Below are 16,185 nucleotides of genomic sequence, written 5' to 3'. Positions count from 1 at the left end.
CACATTTTCATAGAACTAGAAGTTCTTTGTCTATGATAGTTACGTATTGAAAGCTGAGATTAGACAAGAGAGTAGAGGGTAGAACTAGCCAGGAGTGCTAGCTAGCAAAGACCATTGTTCTTTTTCTGGGCCCTCCCACTCCAAAGCTGGTAGGTAGGTGTCATATCTGAGTCTCCATCAACCTGGCTAACAATTTTCACCTAGTCCTAGTGATTCCCTGAGACCCCTCTGCACCAAACTTTCGGGCACACCCAAGTTGTCTCCAGTGATTCTTTGATACAAATGGCCTATCTTGACTCTTGCTTAGGACTTCCCTAAAGTTTCTCAAACAAGCAGCCTCAGCATGCCCCATACTTCTTGCTAAGTAACCCCAGACTTGGTACTAGTGGCAGCTGGCCTTTGTTTGCAGCTTGGCCTTATCTAATCACCTTCAAGCCCAGTATGAAGTAGCGGCCATTCTCAGATCCTTTGTAGCTCATGCAAGTTGGCCTGGGCAGAGACAGGTGGCAGCTGACTTTGGCCTACACCTCCTTGGAGGCCCTAGAGCCAGCATGCCTAGTAGACAGCTTCAGACCACATTGAAGCACCATTCAACCATCTCCATAAGCAACATACTCAAGAAGCAAACTGAGTGTATACCAGAGTATCAATGAAGTAAGTCCTACTTTGTATAGCTGCTTCTCCATGGTAGTCACAACCCTGCACAGCTGCTTCTCTATGGTAGTCACAACCAGTTCTCACAGCCTGTGGGTAAATCCTTCTCACTAAGGTGCTAACAGCAATCAAGGCTCACCTACAAAGGAGTCTATACAAGCCCACATGGGGGGCACACATGTGATTGAGAAGGCTAAGCTATTGGACTCTACAGTACACCTACTACATAAGGCCACTCTACCAAGGTTGGGAGACATAGTAGCTATAAAAAATATATAGAAACAAATGCAAGAAGTTAGCAAAAATAAGGAGACAAAGACAAATATCCCAAATGAAAAAAAACAACACGAAAAACAGAACAAAATTTCAGAAAAAGAACTAAACAAAATAGAGACAGCCAATCTATCAGATGAAGAGTTCAAAACACTGGTTATAAGGATATTCATTGAACTTAGGGGAAGATAAGATGAACTTAATAAGAACTTCAACAAAGAGATAGGAAACATAAAAATGGAGATAAAAAAACATAAAAAAGAAGCTCAGAAACAAACAATATATTAACTGGCCCTAGCCAGTTTGACACAGTGGATAGAGCATCACCATGTGGACTAAAGGGTCAAAGGTTTGATTGTGATCAAGAGCATGTACCTCAGTTGCAGGCTTGATCCCTGGCCCTTGTGGGGGTACGTGCAGGAGGCAACCAATCAGTGTATCTCTTTCACATTGTTGGTTCTTTTTTCTGTCTCTCACCCTCCCTTCCACTCTCTCTAAAAAATCAATAGAAAAATATCCTCAAGTGAGAAATAACAAAAAAGTGTACATTAACTATAATGAAGATTATAGGGAACCAACACTAGTGTAAATGAAGCAGAGGATCATCAGAGATTTGGAAGATAAGGAAGCAGAAAACAAACAATTAAAACAACAACAAAAAATGAATTTTAAAAAATGAGAATAGTATAAGGAGGCCCTGGGGCAACTTCAAGTGTACCAACATTTGCATCATAAGGGTGCCAGAAGAAGAACAAAGAGAGCAAGAAATTTTAAAAGTATGTGAAAAAAATAATTATGGAAAACTTTCCTAACGTGGTGAAGGAAATAGACGTAAAAGTCCAAGAGACACAGGTAGTTCCAAACAAGATAAACCCAAAGAGGTCCACACCAAGACACATCATAATTAAAATGCAAAGGTTAAAGACAAAGAGAGAATCTTAAAAGCAGGAAAAGAAAAGAATGTACTTATCTCCAAGGGAGCTCCCATAAGACTGGCAGTTGATTTCTCAATGGAAACTTCACAGGCTAGGAAGGATTGGCAAGAAACATTCAAAGTGATGAAAATGAAGGAGCTGCAACCAAGATTACTCTAGCCAGAAAAGCTACCATTTAGAATAGAAGAACAGACAAAGAGCTTCTCAGACAAGAAAAAGCTAAAGGAGTTTATCATCATCAAATCAGTATTACAAGAAATGTTAAAGGGCCTTTTTTAAGAAGAAGAAGGAAATGAAGAAGAAGAAGAAGAAGAAGAAGAAGAAGAAGAAGAAGAAGGAGAAGGAGAAGGAGAAGGAGAAGGAGAAGGAGAAGGAGAAGGAGAAGGAGAAGGAGAAGGAGAAGGAGAAGGAGAAGGAGAAGGAGAAGGAGGAGGAGAAGGAGAAGGAGAAGGAGAAGGAGAAGGAGAAGGAGAAGGAGAAGGAGAAGGAGAAGGAGAAGGAGGAGAAGGAGAAGGAGAAGGAGAAGGAGAAGGAGAAGGAGAAGGAGAAGGAGAAGGAGAAGGAGAAGGAGAAGGAGAAGGAGAAGGAGAAGGAGAAGGAGAAGGAGAAGGAGAAGGAGAAGGAGAAGGAGGAGAAGGAGAAGGAGAAGGAGAAGGAGAAGGAGAAGGAGAAGGAGAAGGAGAAGGAGAAGGAGAAGGAGAAGGAGAAGGAGAAGGAGAAGGAGAAGGAGAAGGAGAAGGAGGAGAAGGAGAAGGAGAAGAAGGAGAAGGAGAAGAAGAAGGAGGAAACAAAGAAGAAGAAGGAGGAGGAGGAGGAGGAGGAGGAGGAGGAGGAGGAGGAGAAAGAGGAGGAGAAGAACGAGAAGGATGAGGATGAGAAGGACGAGAAGGATGAGAAGGATGAGAAGAAAAATCCTATATAATAAAGAAGTAATATGCAAATTGACGATCACTCCAACACACAAGATGGCCATCCCCATGTGGTCAAAGATGGCCACCCCCATGTGGACACAAGATGGCCACCACAAGATGACCAGCAGGGGAGGGCAGTTGTGGGCAATCAGGCCAGCAGGGGAGGGAAGTTGGGGGTGATTGGGCTGGCAGGGGAGCAGTTAGGTGTCGATCAGGCTGGCAGGGGAATGGTTAGGGGGTGATCAGGCTGGCAGGCAGAAATGATTAGGGGCAATCAGGCAGGCAGGCAGGCAAGTGGTTGGGAGCCAGCAGTCCTGGATTGTGAGAGGGATGTCTGACTGCCTGTTTAGGCCCGATCGGGCCTAAACAGGCAGTCGGACATCCCTCAAGGGGTCCCAGTTGGAGAGGGTGCAGGCTGGGCTGAAGGACTGGGCTGAAGGACACACCCCCACTGCAGGCTGGGTGCAGGCTGGGCTGAAGGACACACCCCCCCTCCCCGTGCACAAATTTCATGCACCGGGCCTCTAGTATGAATAATAAAATTCTAATAAATAGATATCTATCAATAATTACTTTAAATGCAAATGAATTAAATGTTGCAATTAAAAGACATATGAGGCCATAGGCAGTCTGGCTAAGTAGTTAGAGCATCATCCCTCAGGCTGAAGGGTCTTGAGTTTCATTCTAGTCAAGGGCACATACCTTGGTTGCAGGCTCAATCCCTGGCTCTGGTCAAGCATGTGCAGGAGGCAACTAATCAATGTGTCCTCTCACATCAATGTTTATGTCTCTCTGTCTCTCCCCCTCCCTTAAATTCTCTCTAAAAATCAATGGAAAAAATACCCTTGGATGAGGATTAACAACGACAAAAACGACATATGGAGGCTGCTGAATGAATAATAATAATAAAAAAAAGACCCTTACATATGCTGTCTATATAAAACTCATTTCAGATAGAAAGACAGACCCAGACTAAAAGTAAAGGGATGAAAAAGGATACTTTATGAAAATGGAAACAAACAATAAAAGGAAAAAAGCTAGGGTAGCAATACTTGTACCAGAAAAAAAAATAACACAAAGGCTATATAACAAGAGACAAAGAAGGACCCAGCACTTTAATTTCTGGGTATTTACCAGAAGAAAACCTAAACACTAAATTTGAAAGACATATACATCCATATGTCCATTGCATCAATATTTACAATAGCCAAGATATGGAAGTTACCTAAGTGTCTATGAATGGATGAATGGACGAAAAAGAAGTGGTGCATATATATGATGGAATATGACTCAGCCATAATAAAGAATGAAATATTGCCCTCTGCAGGAATATGAATGGACCTAGAGGGTCTGGTGCTGACTGAAATAAGTCAGACAGAACAAGACAAATGTCATATAATTTCACTTATATGTAAAATCTAAACAACAAAATAAATAAACAAGCAGAGCACAAATAGACTCATAAATACAGAGAACATTTTGATGGTTGTCAGATTGGAGGGGAATGAGTGGAAAATGTGAAGGGATTAAGAAGTACAAATTGGTAGTTACAGAACAGTCATGGGAATGTCAAATATAGTATAGGAAATATAGTCAATAATATTGTAATAACTATGTATGATGTCAGATAAGTACTAGATTTATTGGGGTGATCACTTAGTAAGTTATATAATATCCAATCACTGAATTGTATATCTGAAACTAATATTGAATGTCAACTATAATTTTAAAATAAAAAAAATATTTAAAGTAAAAAAAGAAAAAGGTGAAGGGCCAAGATTTGCAAGCAATCAAGTGCCTATAAGTAGACAAGTGAATTTTAAAAAATATATAAATAAATAAAATAAAAAGCTGTGGCACAGTTACACAATGGAATACTATGCAGCCATTAAAAAGAAGGAAATCTTACCTTTGGAGACTGCATGGGTGGACCCAGAGTGTATTATACTAAATGAAATCAGAGAAAGACAAATACTGTGTGATTTCACTTATAATGTATGAGGAATCTAATAAACAAAATAAATAAGCAAAACAAAAACAGACTCATCAATACAGAGAACAGACTGACAGCTGTCAGAGAGGAGGGAGTCAGAAGGCTGGTTATAAAAGGTGAAGAGATTAAGAAGTATGAATTAGTAGTTGCAAAATACCACAGAGATATGGATTGTACCATGAAGAAGAGAGTAAATAATGTCAAGGCAATTGAATATGGGACCAGGTGGGTGCTTGGGGCAGCGGGGGACCACTCTGTAGAGTGCATGGTTTTCCAGCTCCTTTGCTACACATCTGAAACTGGTGAAAAATTATTTTAATGAAACTGTGGTTGAAAAAATGTGAAGGGATTGAGAAGTACTAATTTGTAGTTGCAAAATAGTCATAGGGATGTAAAGTACAGCATAGGGAACATAGTAAACTATCTATCTATATATATATATAAACATCTATATATATAAAAGCCTAAGTGACCCTTACGACTAAATGACCAGGACAACTGGATGACTGGCCAGTAGCTATGACACACACTGACCCAGACCTTACTGCTGGGGCTCTGACAGCCCCAAATCTGGTTCACCTGCACCCCAGACCCAGACAGGAGGGAGGAGGGAGACCGATTCCTTGCAGAATCATCTGTAGGTTAGCTTGCTGCTGAGACCAACTTCCTGTGGTCCCTCCACCCAGCAGGCTGGCCCCTCTGATTGGCCCTGATTGCCTGTCAGGCTGAGGAACCCCACCCATGCACAAATTCATGCACCGGGCCTCTAGCATTATAATAACTATGTATGGTGCCAGTAAGTACTTGAAATATCAGGGGAACACTTTGTAAAGAATATAATTGTCTAATGATACCATTGTAATTAGCTAGTTATTAAAAATAGGAAAGGAATAAGGGGGAAGTCAAACATTATAAGCATGTCATTGGGGCAACCTCACCAAGAAGCTGCAGTTTCACACTCTCCAGGGATCCAACAAAGAGGAAACGGATATATGCCCAGTAAAATTGGGCTGACTAGAGAAGGTACTTACCAATCAATTACACCTGGGGACAGAGATGCATGGCCACAGTGGGCATGGCCACTGCAAACTCTCAAACATTTGGGAATAAACAATCCCGGAGTTCATTCCATTGTGTGCTCTTGGGACTCTTGTTGCTTGTGTGCTTCTGGCTCATCTTGGCTTCCTTGTATTTGCCCATATGACCCACAGCCCTGAGGACACCACACAATGGGCTAAAAACTGCAGCTAGTTTGATGCTATATTGTGCAATGCAAATATAGAATGGAAACTCTGGACTCTGGCTCTGATTTTAACTCTACTAAAACCCCAGTTATAATTCTTCTATGACTGGACTAAGGGAAATGGGACTTTGGAAACCCAGAGGTATAATTCCACAGAAATAAAGCTTTCTACTCTATCCCATCCTCCCAGGAGGGCTCTGGAAATGCTTATTCCAGCAGTACCTCAAGAAGCTCACCCTCACAAGCAAATGGGGGAGACAAGGCACACTCCCCTCCAAAAACATAACCACCATGCAGTACACCTGAAACTAATGCAAAATAATGTGTGATGCAGACTGTAATGGAAAAATAAAAATTTAAAAAATAAGTGTAGCCACAAGAAAAGTAGAAGTATGTGAAGAGATATGCTTCCTGCAAAATGAGCTATCCAGCTATTCTCTGAAGGGATGATAGTTTAGCAATAGCATACCATTGCTATTATATATTGCTTATTTTCCAGTGTTGTGATTGCTATCAAAAATATTTCATTTGTGTCTTGTTCAGCAGTCCTTGGTGAAATGGAAAATAAGAATAATAAAGTGGGGTTGTCACAAACCTGAAAAGTATTGAATTCAAAGGAGAATTTAGGATTCTGAGATACTTTTCTCTACATTTTAATATTAAAATGTCCTGTTTTGTAAAATAATAAAAAATAGTAGTTGCTGCCAAAATAGTCTTTGCTGTGAAAATAGAAGCTGATAACACTATATTGGTTTCCAACCCCTACACACACACACACACACACACACACACACACACACACACAAGACACACCTGTGCTCTTACACATGCACACACACAACCTAACAAAAACATTGTAAAGATCAAGGTAACACAATGGTATAACAGAGAAAAGAGATTCATAACTGGGATATTGAATTATTCTATGTGAAGTTGGTAATTATGTTTGGAAGTAGAATTGCCAGTCATCTTGGAGGTCAGAAAAATTGTTTGAAACACATTCCTCCAAATCAAGTGAAATAAATCTCCACCTATCCCCATATAATGACACAATATGTATTGAAACCAGTGTTGCATAAACAATATATTCAATTGGCAGGCTGTGAATATATTCACAAAATTATTGATGACCTTTCATCATGATTTTCTAACTTTGCTTTGCTCTACCACTCCTGAGTTATAAGCTCATCAATAACTCATTGAAAAATGGTGTATATATATAGAGTCAGTAAACAAATGATGTATATCTAGTTAGGCTAGCTGGTAGGCAGCAACATCTCTATAGACTACTTTTGACATAAATTTGCAGGCCATGTTGAGCGCCCTCTGTGTATAAATATTATTTCAGTCTCATATATACTGTTTTTTTATTTTAAAGTATTTTTAAAGTATAATAATTTGAGAATGACAAAGTGAGCATAAAAACATTAAATCTATTTTCTGATACAATGAAATTTTATTTTCAATTATTAATTTTAACTAGTAAATGACATTAATGCAAAAATTAATAATTAAGACTATTTTTTCTTTAGCCTGATATTTTTTATTCATGTAGACACAGCTCATGTGCATTATATTTGTATTGTTCAATGATTTTTTTATAAAAATTGAAAAAGTACATTTTAAGTTTGCTTTTTGAAATCCTATTTTTTTGAAAATAAAAAAACTGTCAGAAAACTATGAGAGTATATCAAAAGAACATGGAAATGAGAATAAATCAATTTCTAATAACCAAATACGGATCAAACTGAGCAGGATAAATACTGAAAATAAATATTAATTGTAATCGACTGTAACACTTAGAATAATATAGATAAATATAAATAAAATAACACTTAGAGTAATATAAATGTCCTTGAACCCAGTTGAAGTAAATAGATGATAAGTAGATAAATGATAGGTAGATAAATAAATGAATGTATGGATGACTTGCTTCTTTACAGTAGAATTCTGATTAAAAAGTACAGCAAAAATGATGTAAATAGAAAATCACTATTTGACAAACACACATCATCAATAGTGATGATTTCAAGTTTGTAATTTAGAATCATCAATAGATGCTAAACTTAGAGGGTAAAAGCAAAATGAGAAACAAATATTTGCATAGGCCCAGAGCATCTCTTCACATAATACTTATTCATTACAATGGGGAAAATAACTTTACATCAGAGAAACCTGGTAGATGCCACCTTAACCAAGTGATCAGGGTTAATATACAGTAATTGGACTTACTGATATTAAGAACCATAAGATATGAAACAGTGAGAAGAGTAAACATCACTTCTTGAGGTATTATCACCAAAAAATTATAGCATAATTTTCATCATTAAGAAACTAGAGGCCCGGTGCATGAAATTTGTGCACTGGGGGCAGAGGGTCCCTCAGCCTGGTCTGCGCCCTCTTGCAGTCCAGGACCCCTCGCTCCTTACTGCCCGCCTCCTCGCTGCTCCTTAGCGCTGCCATGGAGGCAGGAGAGGCTCCCGCCATTGTTGCTGAGCTCACCAGCCATGAGCCTGGCTTCTAGCTGAGCAGCGCTCCTCCTGTGGGAGCCACTGACCATCAGGGGGAAGCTCCTGCATTGAGTGTCTGTCCTCTGGTGGTCAATGCACATTATAACGACCAGTCATTCCACCGTAATGGTCGTTTATAGACTAGTGGCCCAGTGCACAAAATTTGTACATTGGGGGGGAGGGGTGTCCCTCAGCCCGGCATGCACCCTCTGCAATCTGGGACCCCTTGAAGGATGTCCTACTGCCTGTTTACAGAGATCAGGCCTAAACCAGCAGTTGGACATCCCTCTCACAATCCGGGACTGCTGGCTCCTAACCACTCACCTGCCTGCCTGCCTGATTGCCCCTAACCACTCGCCTGCTGGCCTGCTTGCCCCCAACTGCCCCCCACCGCCAGCCTGCTTGCCCCTAAATGCCCCCCTGCCAGCCTGATCACCCCTATCTGCCCTCCGTTCCAGTGTGCTCACCCCCCAACTGCCCCCCCCCGCTGGTCTGCTCAACCCTAACTGCCCCCCCTGCTGGCCTGCTTGCCCCCACCTTCCCTCCCCACTGGCCTGCTTGTCCCCAACTGCACCCCCTGCTGGCCTGCTCACTCCAAACTGCACCCCCGCTGCCCTGATCACCCCCAACTGACCCCCACTGATGGCCTGCTTGCTCCCAACTGGGCCCCTTGCTGGTCTGCTCACCCCCAACTGCCCCCCCGGCCTGATCTCCCCCAACGCTGCCCCATCCTGGCCTGATCACCCACAACTGCCCTCCCCTCTTGGCCTCTAAACACCCTTCAGGGTGAGGGTTCCCGCAGGGGTGCCTGGCCAGCCTGGGTGAGGGGCTGATGGCTGTTTGCAGGCTGGCCAAGCCTCCCAGTGGGGACCCTCACCCCATGGGGGTGTGGCCAGCCTGGGTAAGGGGCTGAGGGCCATTTTCAGGCTGGCCACGCCCCCCAGTGACCCAGGTCCCCAACCCTTCCTTGAGCGGAGGCCAGGGTGGGCTGGAAGCTTGGTTTCTTCCATGGCTGGGGGCAACCCAAGCCTCCTGCTGGCTCCAGTTCCGTGGCTGCTGCCATCTTTGTTGGGTTAATTTGCATACTTGCTCCTGATTGGCTGGTGGGCATAGTGGAAGGACGGTCAATTTGCATGTTTCTCTTTTATTAGTGTAGATGTGTCAAATCTGAGGAGAGTAAAGTGACATCTAAATGCAATATGTGACCTCCATATGATATTTATTGGACCATCAATAGGACATTTTTTTAGAAAATGGATTCAAATAAGGTCTGTAGATTAGTTAACAATATTTTATCAATATTAATTTCCTGGTTTTGATAACTGTCCTACGTTTACATAAGATGTTAATATTTTGAAAAGCTGGGTGCACAAGAATTCTTTGTACTCTTTCTGTAAGTTTTGGTTAGTTGAATTCAAATTGTACATAAAATAACAAAAGGGATTTGCTACTTTCTTTATAAATAAGTTTTAAAGAATATTAATGCAAAGTCCACTGGTTCATCATAGGTGAGGATCTTGATACAAATTTAGAGGAAAGAATAATCATGTTCAGCTGGGTATGCCAGACCTTGCCTATTGCCCAGCCTCTAAGCCTTAGAGTCTAAGGCCTTCTTAACTTAGCTGAAGCAAATTGATCATTATCTGCAAATTCCCCCAGGCCACATCTTGAGAATCAAACCTTATTTTAGACAGAAGGTGGTAACTAAATGAGCACAGCCAGTTATAATAGCACAGCAATTAAACTGCTAGTCCTGTGCTGATCCTGCCCTTTTGTTTTAGGTACGAAAACCTTATTCCATTAAACTCCAGGTGACCATTTCAGTTCTTCAGTCCTTTTATCACAGCACTCCTACCTTCCTCTGCACTGCCACCTATTACTTACTGATAGATATCCCAGATGCCAAATACTTGCCAGCACGTTTGGGCAGACCTGATCCTTCTGATATGCCATTACCTCTGCCACCTCAATCATCTCACATTAACCTTCACCACAAATCAGTTCCTGTCTCCCATTCTATGCTATTTCTTGTCTACCTTACAACTTAGGGATGCTTGCCATCAGAAATGTCCTGTAGCCTCATCTGCTTTGCCAGGTCATGCCTATCCCAGCAGGTAGGTTAGCTCTGGCTACTTAGTGCCCAGTCAAGTGTTACTGCTTGACTCCCGACTTCACATAGGTGCTATGGTTCTTGTTACATACAGAAAGTGTCCCCAACAACCTAGATGCACAGCTCCCACAAGATGACAAAAGTCATCATGACTACTCATGACGAGCCATTCTGGTAGGCAGTGGGAAGAAATTTTGTGATTTTACATTATTGTCTACAATCACACTACAAGACAAATAGCTGTCATTAGTGAAATAATATCTAGGATTAGATAACTGCAAACAGAATCAAGACCAGGTGACAGTCCTTCTCTTTGTTATCAAAGAAAAATCTATTTTTTTCCATATAAAAAATTGTATTCAATGATGAATTTAACATTCTCTGTTTGGACTGTTTATGAACAACATGAACAGTAATTTGTACTTTTTCTAGATTATAGAATGTATGATGCACATAAACCCAATTAACTGCCCATTCCCCGGACGACTTTGTTATTCTTTTTTTTTTTAAGTAGGCAATTTGTTTTATTTAATTATATTATTGTTATTTTATTTGTTTTTTAATCTTTAATGTTAAGAGTATTACAGGTTTTCCCCTTTTCCCTCCATTGCCCCCCTCTACCCTGTTCCCATCCTGCCCCAGGCCTTCACCACCCTATTGTCTGTGTCCATAGGTAATGCATACATGCATATAAGATCTTTGATTAATCTATTCTCATCCCCCCACCCCCTTCCCTCTGAGACTGTGTTGCTCTTTAATAAGCAGTGTGTATGCAGAAACTCTTATTAAAGGTTTGAAGGGTAGCATGTTGCTCAGAGATGCACTAGTGAAATTTAGAGACTCAATGATTTTTTCTAGGCCTATTTTGGAAATTAGAAAATAAGAGATTTTTCTTATCATACATGTCTTATGAATGGTGAGAGCTTTGTGCTTAGCTGTATTTTTTTTCTTATTTTTATACATAGGTATTATTTTAATTTGACTTTCATTTTATTCAGTGGTCAAAGGTCAAAAATATGAGAGGCACTTTCACCTATGCTGCTGCACTGTTCAATATATTAGGCACTAGCCATGTGTAACTATTTAAATTAAAATTTAAATTAATTAAAATTAAATAAAAGTATAAACTAGAGTCCTTAATTGAGCTAGTCATATTTCAAACCCTCAGTAGCCACATATGGCTAGAGGCTCCCCTGTTGCCAGTGCATTTCCAAGGCTGGTGCAGGTCTGCTGGACACCACTGCACAGTCTAGAGCAGAATGAATTCCAAGGAGTTTCTGATGGTGATACATAAGAAATATTTGAATTATGTCATGAATAAATGGCTCAAAAGTCTTCAGCAGCATCATAGTGAGAAGCAGGAAAGGTTATAAAATGCTAAAAGCCCCCCCTTTTTTTACTTAATAAAATATCCATGCCCTTGTAAATTAAATTATGCTAAATTTCTATATAATGCCATATACACTATGGAATGATTTTCTCTGCAATGATATGAATCAAAACAGATCTTTTACTAGAAGTTTTAAACATCCAATCACATTTTTCCCCTTGATTCATTAGTAGCCCCACAGTAGCTTGAAAAATAAGGTATCTATCTTACAATATCATGGTATAACTTGTAATGTCCCATTTAGAAAAGTATATCTAGATTTTGTTTCATATAAAATGTGTGTAGGTCAATTTTCCAATCTTTTCAAGTGTTGAATTCCATATAGCATTGAATTAAATCGGATATAAAAGTAATAGCTATAATAAAATATTATCTATTCATATGATCATAATCTGAAAAAGAAAATTTATTTCACGCACATAGTTTAAAATGTTTTAAAACACATTGAAGATGAAAAGTAAAGCCATTAAAATAAATGTAAAACTAAAAAATATTTTTAAACTAGAGGCCCGTTGCACGAAGATTCATGCAATAGGCCTTCCTTCCCCTGGCTGCCAGCACAGGTTTTCCTCCAGCACCTGGGACCCGGGCCACAGCGGAGCCAAGCCTTCAGCCTTCAGGCTTGGCTCCAGATGCAGCAGAGCCTTCAGTCTTCGGTCTTCAGTCTTTATGCCATGACTGCATATGCAAATTAACCTGCCATCTTTGTTGGGTTAATTTGCATACTCACTCCTGATTGGCTGGTGGGCCTTGTGGAGATATGGTCAATTTGCATCTTTCTCTTTTATTAGTGTAGATATGTGCATAGTCATGCCCTGGCTGTACTAGAGAAAAATCATTTTGGTTCTTTTATACCACTTCTTATCTACCTTTAGTTTTGCAAAGCACATATGCCAGCCAATCTCTTGGCTGAGAATCACAGAGGTGAATAACATACAAAAATACCTGTTGAGAAGCTCAAAGTCTGAGAGACAGACAAAAGTGAGATGTTTAGCATAGTTTGTCTGTTCAGCAATGCTGATATACCATCTATGAAAGTCTGGTTAACATACAATCTAACAGTTAGCATTATTTTGACTAGCTGCAGTGTTCAAGTAATGCTAAGAACTGATGAGTCGTGCCTAATATGTCATGTCTCAACTGCAGTGCTCATTTGTTAAAGAGGAGAATGATGATAGCATTTTCATTGGCCTTGGCCTGTCTATAAGCTCTGGCTTCTAAAATTTCCACTTGTATTTCTTTGTCATTGCAATTGTACTTTTTATAAATATAATATTTTAAAGGAGAATTTTTCAGATATTCTAACAGTCATTTCTCTTTGAATTTTCAATTATATTATTTATTTTATAGACAGTTCACTTAGCTGCTCATAAAGGTGGCTCAGCTTCCCCTCCCCCAAATTAACATTTGGTCTTACTTTTTTATTTCAGAATATATTTGATAGATACATAATATGTCCTATGTTTAAATTTATTTTAAATATTCCACAATTTTATTTTTTATGCCCTAAGGGCTTAATAATTGAGGAAATGGCTTGTAGTATGTCATGGTGCTATTAAACTGGACAAAGCTAGCTTGAATTAAGGAATAAGTCATATTAAAGAAATGAAATTTTTATGTGGTTATACAGATACTAATATATATATATGTATATATATATGTATATATATACATATATATATATATATATCATTCTTCTTATCTATAAGTGTAGCATAATGCATTTAAATAATGTTTAATATTTCAGCACTGACTGGGTAGCTCAATTGTTCCACAACTTAAAAAAATATTTTCACTTGTATTTTCAAAATCATCATTTTGGTTAACATATATGTTTCCCTGATTTGACTGTGAACTTCTTGAAAAAAATATACATCTTTTTATTGTATCTTTGAATCCTCACTTTGAATATGATTTGATGCCTATAACATGGTAGTTGTATATAAAGTGTTCAGTGAGAGAGAAAACAAAGGGGCAAAACAATGTACAAATAAATATTAGGTTTCCCATTTCAATTCAGGGTCTATCATGAAATGACATGGTTTCTAGAAATAATATTTCACACTTTACCAATTCAGGAGTCAGGAATAGTGAACAGCAAACCATCCAATAAATACTAGAATGCCAACAAATGTCTTCATGAAAACATCACTTGGCCTAGCTAGTGTGGCTCAGTGGTTGAGCATCGACCCATGAGCCAGGAGGTCATGGTTCAATTCCTGGTCAGGACACATGCCTAGGTTGTGGGCTCGATCCCCAGTAGAAGGCGTGCAGGAGGCAGCCAATAGATGATTTTTTTTGTCATTGCTGTTTCTATCTCTCTCTCCCTCTCCCTTCCTCTTCTGAAATCAATGAAAACATATTTTAAAAACAAAAAATTTAAAAAAACCACCACATCCCTTTGTTCCTATTTATTATGAATTCTGCGATTGCATTCAGTTAGGAGTTGGGGACAAAGGGGGCTGGTCAGGTAGATAGCAAGTGGCCTCCAGATAATTAAATAAACATACCCTTTATAGAAGTTCATTTGCATCTTATATACAGAATTTCTGTTTCCCTATTTTAAAAGGAGGGAAGGAATATTACTTAAAGACATACTGTAAAAAAGTTACTTTTTATCCTGTGAGTTTTCTCATCTACTCCAGTTCCATTGGTCACTTCCTCAACTTTTGCTACTGATGCTGTTCTTTCTGCTACATAATCCATTTTCCCACATTTGAAGGTTACCTTTCTTACATTTCTCTTCAAAGTCAAAGACCCTTTTTACTTCAATTTTGAACACCATCCTCAGTTGCTCACTTCTAAGATTTACTGAAAGAGTGTGTCCTCTGAAGACTAAGAGAATTGTATCTTCATATACAGATGCTAATGCATTAAACACAAAATTTAAAATGTAGTTTAAAGATTACTTTATCTCATTTCTGAGTTGTATGGCTTCCTTACTATTTATGTCCAGAATTGCATATGTCATACCCAAGCATAGATATAGTATGATTAAATTAATAGATTGAAGGAGGTCAGGTACTATGTCTTGTTCCTTATTTTTAGAATCCTCAATGTAGGTCATGAATATGCACCCATTTAATCATAAATTCACTGCTTTCCAATTACTACATTATGACTTTGAGGCATTATTTTACCTCTGCATGGTTTAGATACTATGTGAAAAAATTGATATTAACTAGGGTAACCATATAATTTATTTTCCAAACAGAGACACTTTTGTGAATGGTAGATAATGCTAATAATAATTTTACTCTGGAGATACAGATATAAATTTAGGTTGTTCAAAGGAATCCAGGACATATGGACATCCATGCTACTAATAATAGTAGGCAACATCAAGAGAGAAAACATGGAGACATAGAACTTATAACTGTAGATGCTCAATAAATGTTAAATTATTGTTATTAATATATTCATATATTATTATTGACCTAGAAAAACACTTGGGCCATATTTGGTCAATACTAGGTATTACCTTACAAAGACAATTAAACTATCTAGGGCATTATAGTTGTTATCTCACTTTTGCTTCTTCTACATTTTTTGGATAGCTTATTTCCAAGTTAAACTAGTCTTACCATCAGTAAATTTTTGTAATCTGAATGAAATAAATAAAATATTTTCCTGAACTCACATTTGCTTGGTAGAATTTAGTCCTCAGTAGAGATTTACTATTAGAAGAGCTGATCAATTTTTTAAATAAATTCTGTAGGATTATTTTGAAATTGGTCTTAACCTCTTATTTTAAAGGCAGAATCATTTCAATTCCTCTAATTTCTCTTCATAAATATAATTTTCCAGCTCTTTCATTTACGAATCCTACACAAAGTTTATTAAACTCCGTAAGGAGACTCATATTGGACACTGTCCTCTAAGAAAGCTATAAAGTTGAGTATAGCAAGAGGATAACATTGAAATTCCTATATGCTAATTTGGCATTCTAGTAAAACATTATTGTGTGTAATTTAGCACTGTACTTGATTTATTACTTTCTACTGAAATAAACATAGCCTCTGTTTCCTAGGAGCTTAAAATAACAATAAAATACAGACTTCTTCAGGCCATTACGATCTTTATGGTGGTGTAGATACAAGACAAAGTTCCACAAGGACCAAGTCAATGTGATTATACACAGTATATAGCAACCTCCCAGCAGAGGA

Source organism: Cnephaeus nilssonii, assembly GCF_951640355.1.
Source record: "Cnephaeus nilssonii genome assembly, chromosome: 3".
Taxonomy (NCBI): Eukaryota; Metazoa; Chordata; class Mammalia; order Chiroptera; family Vespertilionidae; genus Cnephaeus; species Cnephaeus nilssonii.
Note: the sequence above shows the minus strand (reverse complement) of the source record.